General features: G+C 44.5%; 2 long non-coding RNA genes across 3 annotated transcripts in view; one reads left to right on the top strand and one right to left on the bottom strand.

Annotated features, from left to right (window-relative positions):
- Positions 1 to 22,201, top strand: part of LOC108522475 (uncharacterized) — a 91,915-nt gene extending 69,714 nt beyond the window's left edge. Inside the window, exons 2-6 of the long non-coding RNA XR_001883486.1 lie at positions 4,046 to 4,191; positions 5,246 to 5,448; positions 7,057 to 7,185; positions 21,332 to 21,430; positions 21,955 to 22,201. This is a non-coding gene — a long non-coding RNA (uncharacterized LOC108522475). The remainder of the gene's footprint in view (positions 1 to 4,045; positions 4,192 to 5,245; positions 5,449 to 7,056; positions 7,186 to 21,331; positions 21,431 to 21,954) is intronic.
- Positions 887 to 11,220, bottom strand: LOC108522474 (uncharacterized). 2 transcript variants are annotated; one of them, XR_001883484.1, is made up of 4 exons: positions 10,986 to 11,220; positions 2,478 to 2,525; positions 1,294 to 1,410; positions 887 to 1,196 (listed from the first exon to the last, which is right to left on the bottom strand). It is a non-coding gene; the product is annotated as an uncharacterized LOC108522474 (long non-coding RNA). The 2 variants fall into 2 exon arrangements; XR_001883485.1 differs by lacking the exon at positions 10,986 to 11,220 and adding an exon at positions 5,496 to 5,664.
- Positions 22,202 to 22,469: the final 268 nt, after the last annotated feature.

The following is a 22,469-nucleotide window of genomic DNA, read 5'->3' as shown; positions in this document are numbered from 1 at the left end:
GTCCCTCACCACCACTGATAGTCCATAGTCATTTGAGTCATGGCCCCATAAGTGATGGGTCATTTTTCGCTGGGTACTTGCAAGATTTTCTCTTTATCTTTGGTTTTCAGGAAGTTAATTATGATGTGCCTAGATAGGATTTTATTCAAAATTATCCTGTTTGGAATTCACTGTGCTTTTGGATCTATAATATGTCTTTCAACAAATTTGGAAGTTTTTCAGCCAGTATGTTCTCAGATATATTTTCTGCCCCATTATCTTTGTTATCTACATCTGGGACTGTAATTAACTGCATATGGAACATTTGGATATTGTCACACATGTCCCTGAGGCTTGTTCATTTTTTCAACTTTTTTTTCCTCTTGTCTTTAGATAATTTCTATTGATCAATCTTCCAATTCACACACTCAGCCATTCATTAGGAGAGTGGACTTACATTCTACCAGGCCTGTTTTCTGTTTAAATTTGAGGCCACAGCTTAGGTGTTAAAGTAGAATAGAAGTTTATTATGCTAAGATTTAAGAGTTTAATAGAAGTTAAAAGTTTTAAGAGTTTAATAGAAGTTAAACTTTGAAAACTATTGAAAAGTTTAATGGAAATATAAAGTACAATAGAAGTTTATAATAATAAGATTTATTAATATTAACCATGTAATAACATGATTTCAAAGAACATTCAAAATCTATCGTCATCTTGACTCCTCTTTAAAGAAAAGGCTGAGATTTGGCAATGAGTTTGTAACCAGGGGCTAGGGATCTGGTTAGGAGATAGACACTCAAGCAGAGTGTACAACATGGTGTGAGCAGGTGCAAAACTCTAGACATGAACAAAGCACCATGGGAGCACAGAGGTGCACTTTGTTGCCACTACACCAGGGAGTCAGGGAAAGCCTTCAGAGAGTTGGTATTTTATTAGACAATTTAGATAGCAAGAAAAACCAGGCTTTGCCATAAAGAAAGAAGAACACTCTAGGTAGAAGGGCTCTGGGAAAGGCCTGTCATGGTTTGGGAAGAGGGAGAAAAAGGAAGTATTTGGGGGACATGATGCTCATGTCCCCCAAAGGGGCAGTGATGGCGTAGGCGGCCAGAAGAATAGCCTGTGTCAGGCTGCCCCGCACTGAAGACTAAGCAGAGAAGTATGTTCTTGTTGCATCATATGAAGGTTCTGATGGTGAGGAGTGTTGCTCCTTCTTTCTCCTGTGAAAAATAAAATAAGCTCTTTGTTCTCAAAGAACTCTCAAACTGCCTAAAAAAAAATCAATCTACATGAAACAAAAAGAAGCAGAACACTCACCACCATTCCAATTCTGGCCACCATCTCTCACTTCGGCTGCAATACCCTCTGAAGGGCCTCCCTGTTATTACCTTTGCCCACCTCCAGTTCATTTCCATATTTGCAGAAAATCACCTTCTTAAGACATAAATCAGAATATGCTCATCTATTGTTAAAATCCATTCAGTGGCTTCCCACTACATGTAGGATGTTCTGTGTCCGTGCCATTGCCCAACCTCACTCATCACACTTAGTCACAACAGCCTTCTGGCTGATCCCAGTCAGGCCATACTCTCATGGGTATTAGAGCTTTGTGTTGCCTGTGGCATCTGTCACTGTTGCCACTTTCCTCCCAGCTCTGCATGGGGCTGGCTCCTTCTCTGCCTTTAGATCTAGCATAACTCTTCTCCTCAGACAAACCTTCCCATTAAAGCCCATTCTAATGCTCAATTTATTCCATTCAAAGCATTAACAATTTGTGGCCATTTCATTTATTTGTTTACCTGATTCATGTCTACCTCCCTTACTGGGATTTAAATGACAATGGCAAGAACTTTGTCTGTCTTGTTCTTCATTAAATCCCCAATGCCTAGTATAATGCCCAGAATATAGTACTCAACAAATATATGTGAATAAATGGTTAAAACTCAATGCTAAGGTGGTGTTATCTACTCTGTGTGTCACAGAGAAGGGAAATGAGTGGGGGTAAAGGATCAAAGCGGGAGAGAAAACCCTATTTGAAGCAGGTGGACCTAGTTGCCACATGATCTTGCTATGGGTTTTGTAGCTCCTTAGGGAGAAGGAGTAGCTTTGCCTGTTAAAATGATGCTTTGGGTGGACATCCAGGTCTCCTGTTTCCCAGGCACACTCTGTTATGCACAATTCAGGATTCCACACTCTCTAGAAGGCCCCTTGGATGCAAGTTCATTCTACCTTCCCCTCTTCTTGCTTCTAAGCCACGGGATCATTTTGAAGAACTTGCATGCTCCATCTACAACCCAACTCCTGGGAGAGGAAACCAATTCTGTTTCTTGGGAGTTTCCTTCTTACTCTTAAAGACAAGAATAAGAGAAAAGACCTCATTCTTGAATCATTGAGTTGCTTTCTTTAAAAAACCGTTGCTATTTGTAAAACTGGAATACATTTTTTGAGCTCTCCTGTCTGAAACCCAGGCTGAGAAATGTAATTAGAAAATGCACACTTACCGAGAGTTGGAAGCCTGGGAGAGTGCCTTCATCCATCCATCCAGTGCACTGGATAGGGAGAGACATAAACAGAGCACGTGGTGTTGGCGTGCACTTTTATTGAGTGAGATGTGATGTTCAGAAAGTCTACAGCACATACGTACCCGAGTGGAAATTCCTTCAATAACGGTGCATTAAACAATCCAGCCCTCTCTTCCCACATACCCCCGCCCTACTGCCCCCCATCCCCGCCCAACCCTTTGCTCTTTCTTACACATGGTTTTAGAAAAGCATCTCTCCATGGCTGGGTCAGAGTAGGGTGTCACCTTCTTGAACCCCTCAGGGAATGTTTGCAGTATATTGCTATTTTCTCTGCTGGGTGCACTTGTGGTAACACCACAGAGGCCCACTCTACCCTGCTGCCTCCTTGGTTTGCAGGGCTCATGTTAGATGCCAAGTCTTAGAATATTAAAATATGACTAACTCCTTCCTCCCACTTCCTTCTGCCCTCCTTTCTCTTCTCCAGGCAAGTGCTTATCTACAATCTATTGGTAAAGGGTTACTCCCTGGAATGGTGAATTTCTCTTTCTGAATGTATTCTCCCTGCCTCGGGTTCCCTGGGTCTTTGGCATGTAGAGTACGTGTTAAGGGCAGATCAAGGCAGCTGGGGTCAGAGGCAGCCATGCCTATCCAGCGAATTTCCAAGCTGCCTGGCTTTGTGCCTGGTGGGTCTCAGAGCAGTTTAGACGACAATATGGGTAGCCCCAGAAAGCATTGGCAGTGGTCTTGCAAGGGGCAACAGAGCTCTGGAAGCCCTTCTGAAACAGGCCAGGAAGCCCTCCTTAGGTCTCACACTGGACAGTAGTGACAGAGGCAGAACAATCACTGAGTCAATGTCACAAAGGTCTGCTACTGCACATCAGTGTAGTTACAAGACCTAAAAATGAACTTGCAGGAAAAGAGCCCCCTCTGTGCCTATCTGCCTCCCACTCCCCACCTCCCACCATGCAAATGATCCAATGATGCTGATATGGTTTGGCTCTGTGTCCCCTCCCAAATCCCATCTTGTCGCTCCCATAATTCCCATGTGTTGTGGGAGGGACCTGATGGGAGATAAACGAATCATGGGGGCGGGTCTTTCCTGTGCTGTTCTTGTGATAGTAAGTCTCACAAGATCTGATGGTTTTAAAAAGGAAGTTTCCCTACACAAGCTCTCTTCTCTTGTCTGCCACCATGTGAGGCATGACTTTCACCTTCCGCCATGATTGTGAGACCCACCCCAGCCACATGGAACTGTAAGTTTATTAAACCTCTTAAATTGCCCAGTCTCGGATAGACTTTATCAGCAGCATGAGAACGAACTAATACAGATGCCTCTCTGAAATTTTAGAGGTTTGTATACTTGATAGGAAAGTTAGAAAAAACAACCAATCTTCCCTTTCCAGATTCTTCCTCTGAGTGGACTGCATGAGGAGATGTCTGTAAGAAATTGTGGGTAGATATCTCAGACAGAAAAAAAAAAAGCACTTTAAATTGACAAATCAGTCCAAACCACGAAGGTTATAACTCTTTTTTTTTTTCCTTTCCAGAAGAACAGTAAAACAGACTTGTTACTGGCAGCCCATTAGTGCTCAGGAGAGGCGGTCTCCAGCATGACATCAGCCCGCCGCTCGACCCAAATCTAGTATTTCACCAGAGAGCCTTACGCTGCCGGCTTTCCAACTGTGTGGAAGACGTACATGGGAGAGAGGGAAGAAGGCATAAATAAGATACAGACTGGAGACTTTTTGATGTGTTTAGCACATTTTTGTGATTTCCTTTAATACGATAGGCCTTGCATAATCTCCCATTAGGAGAACAAAAGACAAGCCTGAGATGGGATGGAGAGTGGGTGGAGAGGGGGATCTATTCCATAAAAAGTTCACTTTGACTAATTAGCATTTTTAATCCAAATACTTAAAAGGGGAGGTGAATTGGGAAGAGAAGAATGAATGCCACAGATGAGTGACTGCAGATATAAAAAGTCCCTTCATTAATTCGGTTGTTTTGTAATTCCTAATTGAACTTAAATAAAGAGGACCTAGAGGCAGCTGTTTCTAATATCGAGTCCCCACCGCACATGAAAGACGCATTTATTCCTGCAGCAGCCTCCCTACCCTTGGGTGTTATCAGCTGAACATGTTTTGAACCTACCTAATGCATTTGAGGTAGCTTGGGTTTATTTTTCTTTCAATAAAATAAATGGTTTTGTAATTAAATTTCTGCACTGCCTGTGCTTAATGGTTACATTGACAAGTGCTAATGTATGGCAAGAGAATGAGTTTGAAATGAAACATGCTGTTTTCGAATCTGCAAGCAATTTTGCAGTGGGGCAATCAAACCCCTCATGCCAGCGAAACATTTTCATTAATCTGCTCACTCCGCCCCTGCCCACTCCGGCCGGGCGAGGACACTTTTTAGCTTTCCCTTTGCCCACCCCCCACCCTTGCCTTTTTCTAAACACACACACTCACGCACACATGCGCGCGCACACACACAAATAGCATGAAGCGAGCCGTTGTTTGAAACCATTTTGTGGTCCCTGGCTGGCGGGCCTGTGGAAATTCGCTGACTTTACACCGTGAAATGTTGCAGCTGTCTCTCTTCTCCAAAAGGAAGGCCAGCCTCCATGTTTCAATCCCTGGCAGCAAGTCAATAAGAAAATCTGTCCTTCTGGTTTCCTTTTTTTTTTTTTTTTTAACTTTCCTCCCCCCTTAGCTAAATTTATTTTTGAATAAATCTTCTCATAGAAAATAGCGAACAGCTATTACATATCTGGACTCGGTCTGCGTAAACCACTTCAAGCCACAGCAAAGAAGGCGAACTTCCAGCCTTGAGCCTGTAGAAGGTTCATGAATGGAAACCTGGATAGGCGGGTTGTGGTCTTGGCTGGCTCCACTTCTGCCCGCAGCCCAGGAAGGGGGCCCTGTGTCTCCTGCTCAGGCTTGCACAGGTACAGACGGGAGACACAAGACTCTTGGCTCTTTCTCTGCCCCTTACCTGGAAGCCTGCGTTTTGTCTGACCGCTAGAGGGATGGCTTCCCAGGGTGGCGGCTGTCTGGAGCCTGCGAGGCCCTCTCATCAAAGGCCAAGAAGTGGGTACGAGGACCGGAGCTGACTGGGGCAGGGGGAGATGGAGAGCAGCAGGGGAGCCTCTGGTTCCATGGCTGCCCACAAGGTGTGCGACTCAGCATTTTCTCCCTAGGCTGGGGGAGAAGAGCCAGAGGGCTGACCACATGAGTGCTGACTCACCCGTGGGACGGGCCAGAATCACAGGCTGTCCTCCCCTCTGCATGTCTCCCTCTTGCTGCTTTTAGGATGGTATTTAGGGGAAGGGCTTCTGTGTGGTCCTGGCCTCCCTGAATTTATTGCAGGGCAAGATAAAGGAGAGAGATAGTTGCTTATGGCATTCAAGGAGCAGGAGGAAGGATCTCACTTCCTCAGAACTCCCCTGCCCATTTCCTAAGTCCTGAATTGCCTTTCCTAGGAGACGATGCCTTTCATTTTATCATTCAAAAAGAAGCTTGGATGCAGAAGTCCTTGGGAAGCAGACATAGGGACTGAGATCTCCACTTAGGTGTACATGATGGGCAAGGAAAGCCCATCATGAGAGGGAGAAAGGAAAAGAACTTGGATTAGCTGGTGTGTTAGTCTGTTCTTGCACTGCTATAAAGAAATACCTGAGACTGGGTAATTTATAAAGAAAAGAGGTTTCATTGACTCATGGTTCTGCAGGCTGTACGGAAAGCAGAGCAGCTTCTGCCTCTGGGGAGACCTCAGGAAGTTTCCAATCATGTCAAAAGGTGAAGGGGGAGTGAGGCTTCCACATGGTGGGAGCAGGAACAAGACAGAGTGAGCGGGGAGGTGCTGCACACTTTTAAACAGCCAAATCTTGTGAGAACTCACTCACTATCATGAGAACAGCACCAAGAGGATGGTGCTAAACCCTCGTGAGGAAGCCGCCCCCATGATCCAATCACCTCCCACCAGGCCCCAGCTCCAACACTGAGGATTACAATTTGACATGAGATTTGGTGGGGACACAGATCCAAACCATTTCAGCTAATATCTGAACGGTAGGAGGGGAAATCTTGGCCAGGGTAGAGGGCAAAGAAGTGGGGGAACAAGTGTTAGGGCTAACAGACAACTTCACAGCAGCCCTGTGAAGGGGGCAAAGTTCCTCTTTTAGACGACTGAAGATTAATGAAAGTCAAGACTTAATCTTATCCAGAGTAAAGGGGCAGAGAGGTCCATGCCCCAGGAAGAAGAATGGACAGCAGTGGGGAAGGGAAGCTGGGAGGGCTGCTCTGTGGGCCTTGGCAGGGTCTTGGCTGTGCTCCTGATAAAACTGAGCTATTAATATGTGAAAGTGCTGTGATCTACCACTCAGCATACCATGAAAGTTATCATAGTTACTACACCCATAAAACAGTGGAGTACTTCATTCATTCCTTCAGCAAATAATAATTTCACTTCTCACATTCATCCATTCATTCATTCAGCAAATAATAAGTTGCCACTATCAAATAATAATAAGAGCCATATTGCCAGGCTGTTTCAGGATACAGGCATAAAAAAGACAAGGATGAAATAAGTCCTGTGATGGAGAAACAGGCAAAATGCTACCTGACTTCAGAGGAGGAAGAAGTGTGCTGTGCCAGGAGGAACAGGAGAAAGCTTCATGAAAGCGGTGAGCCTTACAAGCCAAATAGGATTTCAAAAGGGGAGGATAATGCTCCAAGGCAAGCAACCAGCAAAACACGAAGGAATAAAAGTAAAAAATTGTATCTGGGGAATGATGAGTGGTCCCAAATTAATGGAGGAGAAAGTTAAGCACCTGCGGGGTGTGTGTGGGGTGTATGTGTGTGTGTGAGTGTGTTGGTGGGGGTGAAAAGTGGAATTAGGAGTTTTTAGATGGTTTGTTTTGCAAACCGGAGATAACCCTTAAAATGTTGGAGACTTGTGGATGGAGTGAGTGGTGATACAACCCAACCTATATATTCGTAATTGAACCTGTAAGCCATAAAAAGGACAAGCTAAGAAGGGATGATATTAGAGGCAGGTGGACCAGAGGCTATTTCAGTAACCCAGGTCAGAGAGGAGGACTGGCAAGGCAAAGGCAGTGTTCTTGGAGGGAGGGGATGGGTGCTGGGGAAACTGTAGAGGTCAGGGGCAGCCAGTCAGGTGTGGTGGGAGGAAGGGAAGTGCCATCAAGTAGTCTGCTCTCTTCAGGGTGCCTGAGAAGGTGACCATGGGCAGGACAGAGACTGGGAACTCTGAGAGAGAAGTGGATTTGGGGAAAGGGAAAAGAAAACACTAGTTCCAACTGGACACATGGAGTTGGAGTTGGTGGTGGTGACTGTCAGAAGGACTATCCAGGGAATAGTAAACAGATAAATGGAACAAAACAGAAGGAAAGCAGAACTCTGAGGAATGCCCACATCTAGGGGAGCCAGTGCAACAGACAACACAGAATGGCAGGGTTAGTAGGAGACGGGCCATGAGGAAAAGGGAGGGAAGTTCCAAGAAGAAAGGCTGGAAGGTATTTCTGATGCTTCAAGGAGACCCAAGAAGGGGAGATCGTGAGGCAGTTGGGTTGGGCAATAAAGGAGAAGCTGAGCAGGGTGTGGGAAGTAGAGGCAGAAAGATTTTGCACCTGGCTTTAAAGAATTTTCACTGTGATGACTGCATGGAAAGTTTTCTTTGGGTGATGGGCCCTTGAGCAATATTTAAAGAGGAATCATAAGGAAGGAGAGATTGAAAAGCACCCAAGAGGGGACTCTGATGGAGCAGGATCACGGGAGGGGCAGGAAGGGGTGGAGCAGGTGGGCTTGCAAAGCAGCAGGAAGAAGGTACCATAGACCAGAAAACAGTGAAGGTAAACACAAGAGGTGTGAGGGTGCAGGCAGCCTCCTGGGGAAGGAAACAATGAGATCCTGTGCTGAGTGAGGGGTGGGGACAAAGGTGATGGGAAGAGAGAAGTGGCTTGGAAATTTGAGGCAGGGAGGACACGGAATAGAAAGTCAGGCAGGAATGAATAATAGGGCATTGAGAAGCTGAAGATGGAAGCCGGCTCTGCAACAGCCTGGTCTGCACAGTCGTGACATTGAGAAGCGGAAGATGGAAGCCGGCTCTGCAACAGCCTGGTCTGCACAGTCATGACATTGAGAAGCGGAAGATGGAAGCCCGGCTCTGCAACAGCCTGGTCTGCACAGTCATGACATTGAGAAGCGGAAGATGGAAGCCCGGCTCTGCAACAGCCTGGTCTGCACAGTCGTGACATTGAGAAGCGGAAGATGGAAGCCGGCTCTGCAACAGCCTGGTCTGCACAGTCATGACATTGAGAAGCGGAAGATGGAAGCCCGGCTCTGCAACAGCCTGGTCTGCACAGTCATGACATTTGCTCCAGCCTTTCTGGGCAGTCTGGAAGCAGAAACAGAAGCAAAGAAGCTAGTGGCGGGAATGCTCCAGCTATGGACAGCACTGCAGCCACAGTGGACAGACAGAGACACAGGACCTTAGAGGATGATCAGAGAGAATTTTACAGTAGGAAGCCTTTTTGTTGATATGTGTGACCTTCACCTCCAAGACCGGTACAGCCTTGTCTTGGGTTAAATTTGGAGACCAAATTTGAAAAAGTTTTACATAAAAATATATACCAGCTGGGAGCGGTGGGTCACACCTGTAATCCCAGCACTTTGGGAGGCCAAGGCGGGTAGATCACGAGGTCAAGAGATCGAGACCATCCTGGCTAACACGGTGAAACCCTGTCTCTACTAAAAGTACAAAAAATTAGCCAGGTATGGTGGCGGGTGCCTGTAGTCCTAGCTACTCGGGAGGCTGAGGCAGGAGAATGGTGTGAACCTGGGAGGCGGAGCTTGCCGTGAACCAAGATTGTGCCACTGCACTCCAGCCTGGGCAACAGAGTGAGACTCTGTCTCAAAAATATATATACATACACATATATATATATACACACACACATACACACACATATACACACACACACACACATCTTTCCCAGAAAGAATTGTGAACCAGGAATGAGAACAAATTCCTATTGTAGAAGAAGTTGTTTTTCTTCTTTCCTTTGGCTTTCCTGTGCTGTGTGATCCAAGCAGATGACTTAAACTTTTTACCTATTCCTCCTATCTGCCTGCCTCTGGGACACATTCTGCTGATTTAATAACTTTCTGAAAGAAATTGCTGCCTAAATTAAGGCAATTTCACTAAGAAAGTGGTTTCATTCTATAGAATTCTGTAGTGTTTGCCCTCTCCTTACAGCAGTAAAACAAAACAAAAACAAACAAATCCAGTGTAGTCAAAACCTCACTGGTCTTTTGACTTGTTCTTGATGTTCAATGGGATTGTTGAAGCTAAACAGATATTAAACAAATTCTACCCAGTTTAGTTTGGAAAATTAAGCGCTCTCAGCCATGGTCAGGTCTGCACAGTCCATGCGGATAGAGAATGCTGGCATTGGTTACGATTGCCTTAAGTGCTTATTCTCTGATCAAGAGGCAGCATCTTAGCCTCTGCCAGAGTGGAGAAAGGACTGTACCATGGGCACCATCCACCATGACCCACCTTACTGACAAGAGGCAGTGATGCATGGGATCTGTTCTTCCTGTACCCCCTTCGGGCATCTCCAAATTCCTCCCCAAAGCCCTAAGGAGACTTTTGAAGCCACTCTTTGTCTCCTATTAACTTAAGGCTTGGGTGCTGGCTGTTAGCAAGCCAGGGTGGGGCAAAGAAGGCCCGAGCCCAAGAAAGGCCTTCCTGGCATCAGCAGCCCCGGGGTCTGTCCAGTCTAGAACTCATGACTGCTGAGATACTCAGGTGTGGCTTGGGGATGGCACTATGAGGAGCCATCTCCACAACCCCAGAAGGCAGAGCATGGACTGAACATTCAGAGAAACAGCTATCATGGTGTAGCCAAATACTCCTGTGAGCTCTTCATATTTTTCCCTCAGGGCCCCATCGAGGAAGAGTTAATTTCATGAATTGACTTCCTACTGTCTTAAGTGGATATATCTTTCTCTCCTAGCTTCCAACGGAGCCATTTTACTTTTACCAACTCAAATTTGATGACCAACCAAAGTGAGAAAGAAGCAAATGACTACTACGAGGAATCTTTGATGCACCCTTTGCCAAATGTTCACCTTTGCTAAATTGTTTCACAGCATGCCTATTATTTAGGGAGTTTTATCTCCATTATACAGATGGAGAGTTAGGCTGTAATATTTAGACCACCTAAGTTTGTTCTCCACGTTTCATCTGATTGCCTAGCCTGTAATACCATTATATGTTGCCCTATTGCAACTTCTGTCTTTCCAAATTAAAGAATCGATACTCCATGTCGGTGTATGTGGGGAAGAGGGATAGATATCTACACATGTTGGCTGGAAACCACTACATCTTTCATCAAGTATTATTAAGACCTATAATATGCTCAGCACTGTAGGGAACAAGTGGAAAGAAGGCTCTCACCTGCAAAGACACTGCTACCTGTTTTGGGATACACAGAAAAACATGTCCACTTGCCTTCCACTTGTCTTCCTTGCAGCTGAGTCCCAGAGGCACAGGTCGTCATTTCAAGATGCAGAACAAGCATCACAAAATAATTCTAAGGATCCAGTGAGCTCCAAGGAGACTGCTGCCACAGCACCATCCCATACTGGTGAGTCCCAGAGCAGTCTTCTTCTGTGGCGAATGTGCCAGGGGCAGAAGGCACTGTTAGGTCCTCCAACTGACTGCCCCTCACTGTGCTTCCTGGATGACTCCACAGGATCCTGGAGGAAGACAGCTAAAATGGGAAGAGCAAAACGGAAGTGGTCTGGTGAAGAGAAGCAAGTTAGCTGAGCGTGCTGAGGCAGTCTTATGTAGGAGAATTCAGTCTCAATTTATGGAGCATCAGAATTCAGCCTCCCTGTGGCTCTGACCTCTCCTTAAAACTTCCAGGAAGGAAGCTTCACAGAGGAAGGAAGGGGAGAGGGAGGAAAGCAAGGACAATTCCCACAGTGAGTGGGTGCCTGGCCTGGGATGGTGGAGGGTGAAACTTGAAGGCTGGCTGCTGAGATGGGCAGGGAGGGCTGGGTGAGTTGGGGCTTATGTGCTCATTATGAGAAATGTCTTAATGACCGTGAGTCCTGAGGGAGGCTGGAGAGCAATGCCTGGCGCCAGCCACGCTTGTATAGGGGCTCCTGTCCAGGTGAAAAACATGTACAGAGTGAGTGAGAAGACAGACGGGACTGCGTGGCTGCTGAAGGTGACTGATGGCCTTGGAATGCAACTCTGACTCCTGTGGGATTGGGTTTTACTGGAGTGAGACACAAAGATTAGTGACTTTCAGCTGAGAAGGAATCTTAGTTCTTGGTTTCCAGAACCGAGTTTCTTCATGGTTCTTTGGGAGTTTCATTTGTGTTCTCCACCTCCAGACCTCTGCTCAAGACATTTATTCCTTCTTCCCATGAGTCCATATCCTACTAGGCCAGCCCAGGCCTCACCATTTCCATGAAGTCATCCTTGATGGTCTAACTTGAAGCCTCTCTCCTCAAACCTACTGACCTGCCGCAGGCAGAGGTGATGTTAGTGTGAGATTCTCCAACAGGGATATGTGTTTAAGGGGAACATTTGTCTTCACAGAACCTTGAAGTCACTCAAAAATTCTGGGAGAACAAACTGATAAGATTTAATATATCAAAAGATTTTATGGAGTGAAATGCAAAGTTAACAAGCATATTTAAATTAAAGCTGAGACTTCAAAACAATTTCATGAGACTGGAGGGCCACTTTGAGCCATACTCAACTGGGCACCTGCTTGCTGTCGTCTCCATGAGAGAACTTCAGCAGACAAGTTTGAGAAGTAGGCAATGGGATGTCAGGAGGCATAGGAGGGCCTCCTCTTCCTGGAGGCTGGGCAACGGGGAGTTGAAGCCTTGCTAATTGAGAGCAAAAGGAAATTGTTTTATTAAATTGCAGTTAAAAATAACAGCAAATACTATTTATCACATACCTCCTATATGCCAGGTACTGTACTAGTTGCATTACACATTTTATTTCAATCAATGCTCATAAGTCAATGAGGTAAATATCACCCCCACTCTACAGCTGATGAAATCAAGCCACGGTGAGGCAATGTAATGTCCCAAGTCAAATAGCTAGTAAGATCAAGGTCCAGGATATGATCCTGAGTCTAGTGGAGTCTTAGCTTCTCTGCCATGCTGCTGTGGGTATATCAAGGAAGAAACCTGAAGCTTATGTCTCCACAATGCATCACAGGCATTCCCTAAAGTTTCGTGATTTTTATGTTGGCCCCAAATGTTGACCTCTTCTGTTGCAGGTCCAGACTCTAGGTCATATGGAGAGCTCAGTTTGCCCTAGCGGTTCCTCCTTCCTCCCCATGCAGGGGATCCTGGACCAGGTGCGTGGAAACCTCACCCCCCTAGCAACATCTAGAAGGTCTTGCTCGGCCCCCACTTGACTTATCTACCAGAAAAAGAGTGGCTGATCTGGTCTATCCTTGTATAAGTTTGGGAAATCATCAAGTCAGATTTCAACATCAATAAGCGGCCAGGTGTGGTGGCTCACGCCTATAATCCCAACACACTGGGAGGCCGAGGTGGGAGGATCGCTTGAGTCCAGGAGGTGGAGGTTGCAGTAAGCTGATACCACGCCACTGTACCCTAGCCTGGGCAAGACTCTATCAAATAAATAAATATATATATAAAGTCCATATACAAGAGATGAGGATCAGATTTGTGGGCAGCCAGGGGGATGGCTGGTTGTGATTCTTTTCTGCATAAGGACGTAAGGAAAACTCAGGGTGAGCAATCAAGGCTGGAGTCCTTTACTGGGACAGTTTATCTGCAAGAACTTTTCCATTCAGTAAGCATCCTGGTTGGTATTTTTCACTGTGGTTGCAGTGAGGAACCCTGGTTATTTTTAATAACATATACACATTCATAGCATTCATTCAGTCCTATAGCATTTTATGATGTGTCTGACTCAGAAAAATGTGTGGCCAGTTTAGGGGGATGGGGACGGTGTGTCTTCATTCTCTGCCCTCTTTTAGCCTTCCCTTTCCTTGGCACTTTTCTGCAGGAAGAGTGGGTTTTGACATCCCAAGCACACTTTTCCACTGTCTCTTGGATATGCCCCATCTCCCAAAAGGCCCATGTAACTTTACACTGCACAAATCCATGTTTCAGGGACTTGCCAAATCTTGTCAAGTCCTAAAGTTTTTCTTGGCAGAGACTGCACCACTCCACAGAAATGGATCGGGTGAATCCATCGGGCCTTGGTGCCACTTCTCCGGGTGCCGTGTGCAACTGCCGGGTCTTTCCTGACTCCCTTCCCAGGCTCCGTGGGCACTGGCATACCCTGTGTCCTGCCTCTTCCAAGCCCACTGATTTCTGAGAGCATCAGCAGACTTCAGCACCTCCCAGGCCAGGGCTTGCAGGAACATCAGTTAAGCAATTGCTTTATCTTTGTCACCTCTGCCCACTCACCCACCACCCCTTGCCTTCACTGCCCCAACTATCTCTTATAGTGGCTCCAATCTTTCAAATTAGAGGGGAAAGTCATTCATCCACTCAACTAGTATTTATAGAGAGTATTTATGCAACTCAGTTCCTTGTCTTAGACACTTAATAGTGAACTTAACAGTGAACCAAACAGACAAAGGCCCTGCCCTCATGGCACTTACATTCTAACACATCTAATAGTAAAGTTCTAAAATGAAGTTAGGGTGATGTATTTGCAGCTACTGTTCACTTTTGACTTTCACACGTATGATTGCACTTGTTTCTTTTAATAGCCTTTGAAGTAGGCAAGACATTTCACAGAGGAGAGAACTGAGGCTTCTTTCTTTCTTTTGTTTTTTTTTCTTTTTTGAGACAAAGTCTTGCTCTGTCGCCCAGGCTGGAGTGCAGTGGTGTGATCTTGGCTCACTGCAACCTCCGCCTCCTGGGTTCAAGCAATGCTCCCCCCTCAGCCTCCCAAGTAGCTGGGATTACAAGTGCACGCCACTATGCCTGGCTAATTGATTTTGGTATTTTTCCTAGTAGAGACGGGGTTTCACCATGTTGGCCAGATTGGTCTCGAACTCCTGACCTTGTGATCCACCCACCTCGGTCTCCCAAAGTGCTGGGATTACAGGCGTGAGCCACTGCGCCCAGCCGAGAACCGAGGCTTCTTTCTAATCATCCTCCTCCCAGGATGCCTGCTTCTTATAAAGAAGAGTCTGGAGAAGTAGAGTGAAACCCAAAAGGAATGAGCACCAGCCAGGAGTAGTGGAGTGTGCCTGTAGTCCCAGCTACTCAGGAGACTGAGGCAGGAGAATCGCTTGAGCCAAGGTGTTCAAGGCTACAGTGAGCTATGATTGTGCCACTGCACTCCAGCCAGGGCAACAGAGGGCAGTACAGCAAGATCTGTCTGACAAAAGAGAAGAGAAGAGAAGAGAAGAAAGGAATGGAGTACTGATGGTGAAACTGATGGTGGAAGTTGGAAATCCAGGTCTCTGTGGGGACAATATTTGGGACTGAGAAACCTCTTTGGTCTTTCAAACCTGTGAGCCAAACCTTGCCCAACACCTGTTTTGTATAATCCACAAGTCAAGAATGGTGTTTATATTTTTAAATACTTGAAAAAAATCAGAAGAATAACATTTTGTGACATGTGAAAATTATATGAAATGCACATTTCAGTGTCCATAAAGTTTTACTGGAACGCAGCCATCCCCATCATTTATACACTGTCTATGGTGGCTTTCACGCCTCAGTGGTGGAGTTAAGTAGTTGTAACAGAAATTGCATGTGGCCTAAAAAACCTAAAACATTTACTATCTGGACCTTTATAGAAAGTTTACTGACACCAGTTCTAGAATCATGTGATAGAGACAGCTATTTATATTCCATGTGCATAAAACTGGCCCTGTCAGGCAGGGAGGCATCCCTCTGTCTCATTATGCCTGTGGAAGAGAATCATAAAGTGGACTGAATGTTGCAGGCTGAGAACTAGTCACTGACATCTGTTTTCTCTTCAGCACACAGAGGCAGCCCTTCTGGGAAGTGTTCTGACAAATTAAGATTCCTTCCCAGCAGAATTGTCAATGTTATTTGCCAAGTTCAGGAGCAAACCTTCACCTTCGGAGGTTCTGGGCTCCTCGATGGGGGTCTCTGCAAATTTAAATAATAATATTTATACTTATGGAAAGAACATAGGACTAACAGAGGAAGTGGGTTCAAGTCCCCCCTCTGCCACTTAATAAGTGGTATGGTATTGAGCGAATCCTTTAACCTTAATTAGAAAGAAGCCTCGGTTCTCTCCTCTGTGAAATGGCCCACCTTGCCTACTTCAAAAGCTATTAAGAGAAACAAGTGTGACCATATGCGTGAAGGTGTTTGTAAAGTGAACAGCAGCTGCAAATACATCATTCTCTCCCTTCCTCTGAGTGGGTAGTAATATTGTTGAATTCTCTTCCTTCATTCTTCTTTGTCTATGGAGACCCAGTCAGAGGGTCAAGGTGAGGGATGCCTACAACATCCCTCAGCCTTGTAGGAAGGATGCCTACATCCTTCCCTTCAGTCTGGGTCTCCACCTGCCCTGAACCCCACCTCCCACCCCCTCACCCTAGATTCCACCTACTCTCTGAAATCAGCTTTAGGGATTCTCGACCACATGGTGGGCAACAGACCTCACACAACCAAATGAGAACAGCCCTGCAGTTCTTCCTCCATGGCCACATCTCTTAGTTTGCAGGATGCCACAGCTGCCTTCCTTCAAACAGCCACAAACCCCCTACAACGTATGATGCAACTACCAGCCACAGCCTCCTTGGCCTATTTGGTTATTTCTCCCTGCCAATCTGTATAACCCTCTCAAAGTGCAGTGAGTTTCTATCCCACTGTGTACCCCTGATGATTCTAAACTTAACTACCACCTTCTTTTGGTAGTTTAGGGTTGGGGAATGTGAAATGTGCAGATAAGAGTGATTTCTTTTTTTTTTTTTTTTTTTAATTTTTCCACAGATTCGACTATGGCCAGGGTGTACGGGGCAGAAGAGTGATTTCTAAGTCAAAATCCTAGCCGGGCACGGTGACTCACACCTGTAATCCCAGCACTTTGGGAGGCCAAGGCAGATGGATCATTTGAGGTCAGGAGTTCAAGACCAGCCTGTCCAACATGGCAAAACCCTGTCTCTACTAAAAATACAAAACTTAGCTGGGTGTGGTGGCATATGCCTGTAGTCCCAGCTACCTGGGAGGCTGATGCATGAGAATTGCTCGAACCTGGAAGGTGGAGGCTGTAGTGAGCCAAGATCGCACCACTGCACTCCAGCCTGGGCAATAGAGCAAGACTCCATCTCAAAAAAATAAATTAATAAATAAAATTTAAAAATAAAAGTTAAAATCTTCCTCCCTCACTGGACCATGAGCCCTGTCGGGGCACAGACTCTTTCTGTTCTGCTTTCTGTTGTGTCACCAACAGCCAAATGGTACTGGGCACATAGTGGAGGCTCACAAAATAATTCTCTGAGTGAATAAATGATTGGTATCTTGGGATTTAATAACAATACCTTGGTCATCCTATGGATACCTTGTATGAGTTTATATACAACCCTTCTGTGATAAACACAGCATTCAACACACAGTAAGTGCCTAATACATGTCAGTGGATGATGACAACAATGAATATGAGGTTGAAAAGTCAGTCTCCCAAATCTCAAAGTCAAATGAACAGAACAAGACATGTGAATGGGGTCTAAGTTTACTAGAAACCTAAAAACAAACAAATAAAAAAACTTTATATCGCAAGAGGGCTAGTATCTTGTACATCACATATTGTTCAAGGACTGAGTTGCCATAACTTGGAACTTTGACATGTGACTTGGGGAGTCTGGGTGCATCACTGGTTGCATCTCCTGAGAAAATTCTCAAACCAGGAAAAAATATCCTCACAGTAAGCCACAAAGGTTGGTATTTATAGCTGCCATCCTCAGTGTTTAGGAGAAATAAGTTTTCATTATGGGACGTGGAACAGATGTCAAATCCCCAGCCATCCTTGTGCTGTTTGCTGTTTGTTATGAGTCACCCTGGAGCTTGTCCATCCCGGCACCAATTTTCATGGGAAGCATCAATGTGGGGCCAGAAGGCCATGCTGTTGGATGGACTGACAAGAGGACAGCTGGAAGGCTGAGCCTCAGGCTTTTCTTGGCTTAGGTCTTCTTAACTTCTTTGACCACTTTGCTCCCCTTACCCCAAGTCCCCCCTCCATCACCTTCATCCTCCCCTCCCGAGCTGGATTCTCAACTCTGTTGCCAGGCTCCCATGCCAGTTCCTGCAGCACTGGCTTACCAGTACAGAAGTGAAGGCTGCAGAAATACCTCTGTGCAAGGCACACATGTTGTTTGTGCCACCCACAGGCAGCCAGAGCTCTAAGAAGTGATAGGGCATTTCCTGGACAGTGGTAGAAGGAGGTGAGTAGCTTTCTCAGTCTTTTCCCCTGGGGCCCCATGAGAGAAACCTTGAACCATCCTGACTTGCCCACTCACTCCAGGGCTCCACAGTGTTCCCAGGTATTCTTGCTGACTCAGCCATTTCCACCAGCAGACTGGACTTCTCATTTCTCTTACTATTTTGAACGAAGCAGACAATTCCCCTTCTCCTTTAATTAAACCAATATAATGCTGGGATTTTGGGGAAAAAAAAAAAAAAAAAAACCTTCGCTAGAAATCTAAGGCAAAAAACCCCAAACATTTGAAATAGAGTTTCCTAAGCCTGGCAGACTTCATTAGACAAAGTCCTTCTCCCTGTTCTTATTTAACGGGGCTCCTGGACCAGTCACGCAGGGCTCTTGCCTGATAGGCACATGCTTAGCATTTGTAGATACAGCTGGTTTCCACTATGACTATGCCATTTTTCATTCCCATCAGCAGTGTGGGAGAGTTCCATTGCTCAATGCTTGCCCACCTTTGGTATTTCAGTCATTTCGTGGGTGTGTATTATTTTGTGGGATTGTGGTTTTAATTTGCATTTCCCTGACGAATCAAGATATTGAGCAACTTTCCCTACACTTATTAGCCATTTGGCTATCTTCTTTTATAAAGTTTGAGTCTTTTGCACATTTTTAACTGGATGCAAGCCCTTCATCAGATACATCTATGGCAAGAATCTTTTGCCAGTTTGTAGCTTGCCCTTGTACTCTCTTCATGCTCATATGGCCCAAGTGAAATCCTTTTGTAATATAAAACCAGAGTCAGGAGTGAATCTACAGTATGGCAGTCTGCTTTTGCTTGACTGCATTTCCAAGTCACTTTTCAGAAAGTCAATAGTATTTATAACTCAGCACCACAGAAGGTGCCCCTTGTGTCCTCTCCTAATCAATTCCCCACCCTGCAAAAGTAAATTCTATCCTGACCTTTATCGCCATAGATTTGTTTTGCCTGTTCTCATCTTCCACATAAATGGAATCATACAGTGTATACTCTTTTAAATCTGGCTCCTTTTGCTCTACATTATGACTATATGATTCACCCACTTTGTGTGTAGTGATAGTCTGTTCTTTTTCATTGCTATATCATAGTCCCATGTGTAAATATTACTGCAATTTGGGTTCTTTCCAGGTTGATGCTATAGTAAAGTTGATATTTATATAAATGAATATTTACATTTATAAATATATAAAATACATAAAGCTATATTCTTGTACCTGTCTTTTGGTGGACAAATCCAATGTTGGGCCTATAACTAAGAATGGAGTTACTGGGTCTTGGGCATGGATTTGTGCTTTGTTTTAGTAGATACTAAAGGCTTTCCAAAGTGGTTATACTAGTGTACATTCCCACCCACAGTGTGTGAGTTCCGGTTGCTCCATATCCTCTCCAACACTTGACATCATGAATTTCTATTTTTTTTAGTCCTTCTGCAATGTGTGTATTTGAGTGAAGGCTTAATTTGCATGTCCTGATGACTAATGACATTGAGCATCTTTTCAAATGCTTACTGGCCATTTGGATATCCTCTTTGTGAAGTGTCTGTTGAGTCTTTTGTACATTTATGATCTTTAGGTTGTCTGTATTTGTCTTTTTGATTTGTAAGAGCTCTTTATATATTGTGGATATGGTGGATATGAATCTTCTGTCAGATATATGTCTTGAACATTTTCCTCCCAGTATGTGGTTTGCCTTTCCATTTTCTTCAATAATATCTATTGATAAGTGAAAGTTTTTAATTTGAATGAAGTTTAAATGATCAATCGTTATCTTGTCTACTCTTCAGGAAGACAGTCCTGATTGGGCTCTCTCTCTGCTCTCTGCTCCCAGGCTTCAGGCTGTTCTGCACTGATCTACATGTGCCTCTCCCACCCTTACTGCAGATCCCCTCCTCTCTGGGGATTTGCTCTGTTCGCTTGACGAAGACTCCCTGGATGGAGACTGAGCTCCACCCTGGGCTCATTCACCAAGCAGAGGTGATTCACTCATCCTTATCAAGTCCTTCCTGGCTTTGATTACCACTCTCCTACTTTGACAGGTGATTTTGACACTTCCTCCAGTGTCCTCTTATCAAGGGAATGCTTCTCAAGATCTCAACTCTACAGGATTACAATATAAAGTTACTTTTCATCTTAGGAACAAGATCTTATATCACAGGTTTAATGTTGACACTCCAAACTTGGGCCCAGTGTAATCCAATCAAAATCTACTCATATGGCTGTGACCATCTCATTTCATATCTCTAAGGTACTATTAGAACTGCACCCCTCTTCCTCCTTCTAAGGGGTTCTTCAAGACGAAGTAAAGAGATTTGCAAGTGCAATCAAGGAAAAGCAGAAGTCCATAAACTTGGATGAAAAACTTACATTTTCCTTTCTACCAATCACTATTTAAAAATTAGCATTTCTTTTCATTATGAATGTAAACAACAAGCTACAGATGCATTAGCAATACCTGTGACTTTCTCACCAATAGAAATCATAGATACCTTCATATCACATTATAGTTGTTGAGGATATTTTGAATTTATCATTAACACTTATCATTGTTTCAATATCACAGAAGTTATTAGACTCACCACTAGATCTTGCATTTGATGTGCTAACAAAGAAAACAAATATATCACAAACTTGTTTCTTAAAAATATCTTGATAATTTTATTTCTATATATATATTTATATATATTTTTTTTCTGAGACAGACTCTTGTTCTGTCACCCAGGCTGGAGTGCAATGGCACGATCTTGGCTCACTGCAACCTCCATACCCCAGGTTTAGGCAATTCTACTTGTCTCAGCCTCCTAAGTAGCTGCGATTACAGGCACACACCACCACGCCTGGCTAACTTTTGTATTTTTTAGTAGAGACAGGGTTTCACCATGTTGGCCAGGTTGGTCTCAAACTCCTGACCTCAACTGATCTGCCCACATCAGCCTCCCAAAATGCTGGGATTACAGGCATGAACCACCGTGCCTGGCCAATTTCAATATAACTTACACATTTAAAAACATTCTGAAAAATAGTCTGTACATTTTACAAAACTGCCAAAGGGTCCCACGCAAAAAAAAAAAAAAAAAAAAGATTTAAAATTCCCATCAACTAAGAGATCCTCTTTAAACCCATAGCAACTTAAAACCATTCATTGACCTATGCTGATAAACTAGCAGCCATGCGTCTGGGTTGGGTGGTGCTGAAATCCACTCTATCTTTGTGTTTCCTTGACACACGGCTGTTGGGGAAGGGTGGTGGATCTCAGTGGACCCAGGCACATGGCTTCAGTTTTCCTTCCCAGTTTTCCAGTGGCATTCCAAGGATCCTGAAAGAATAGGGCATCTCTTTTGCAGGTCACAGGAAATGGGTAGCTATCCAGCTAAACAGATTTCATGCTTGACTTCAGTGGAATAACTCAAATGATGATCTGTTTGGGAGACTAAATTAAAGAGGTAAGTGGGCATGCTGGTTTTATTTGGTTTAACTTTTGCTGGTTCCATTGCTCCCCTAAGCATTTTTTAAAAATATAGACCTCTTCTTCCAGCATCCCCCTCTCCCAAATTCTGGCCAGATCCTGCTTCTCAGGTAGCAGTAACTTTGAATTAGCTTGGAGGGAAGGCCTTACCAGGATCTCCTTTCTCTACAAGATAATGAAAACATGACCAGTCTTTTCTCACAACTCCAAATACAGTCCTCGGTATCCACTGGGGATGGGTTCCAGAACCTCCCAAGGATACCAAAATCCATAGATGTTCAAGTCCCTTATATAAAATGATATGGTATTTGCATATAACCTATGCATATCCTCTTATGTATTGTACTTTAAGCCATCTCTAGATTACTTATAATACCTAATACAATGTAAATGATCTGTAAATAGTTGTTATACTGTATTGCTTAGGGAATAACGACAAGAAAGAAAAGCCTACGATGTGTTCAGTACAGATGAAAACATCCACTTTTTTTTTCTGAATAGTTTCCATCCGAGGTTGGTTGAATCCACAGATGTGGAACCCACAGATATAGAGGGCCAACCATACTGAGTCCTGACTTCACCCATTCCTCCTACCCCCATTTCTCCCAATCCTTAACCTTCCTTGCAATTCTTGGAGCAGAATACTCATGAAGGAGTCAGGGGTTGTCTTCCCTTCCTAGAAGCAATGCTTCTATGTTCTCATTTGATGTTGAATAAAACATTAAACAGAAAAGGTTTGATAATATCACATGAGTCTATTTCCTTGGTTCACACCATGAAAACTAGTGAGATCCCCAGTTCCTCAAAATCTGGGAACAATATGCTTCATATATTGCTATCTAATATGACCCACCAATCCCATCTTCCACCCTCCACCTTCCCCTTGCATCCTAACCTTCCATTTCATCATGCAAGCTGCTAGAGTCATGAGTTGTTTCTGAGATGAGTGAAGGACCACTGACATCTATGTCTTCCGTAAAGAGTAGTGTAGACATGGCTATAACCACCACCTCCTC

The sequence above is a fragment of the Rhinopithecus bieti genome, unplaced genomic scaffold (genome assembly GCF_001698545.2).
Source record: "Rhinopithecus bieti isolate Rb0 unplaced genomic scaffold, ASM169854v2 scaffold_61117, whole genome shotgun sequence".
Classification (NCBI taxonomy): Eukaryota; Metazoa; Chordata; class Mammalia; order Primates; family Cercopithecidae; genus Rhinopithecus; species Rhinopithecus bieti.
Note: the sequence above shows the minus strand (reverse complement) of the source record. Positions and strands in the feature narration are given on the sequence as shown.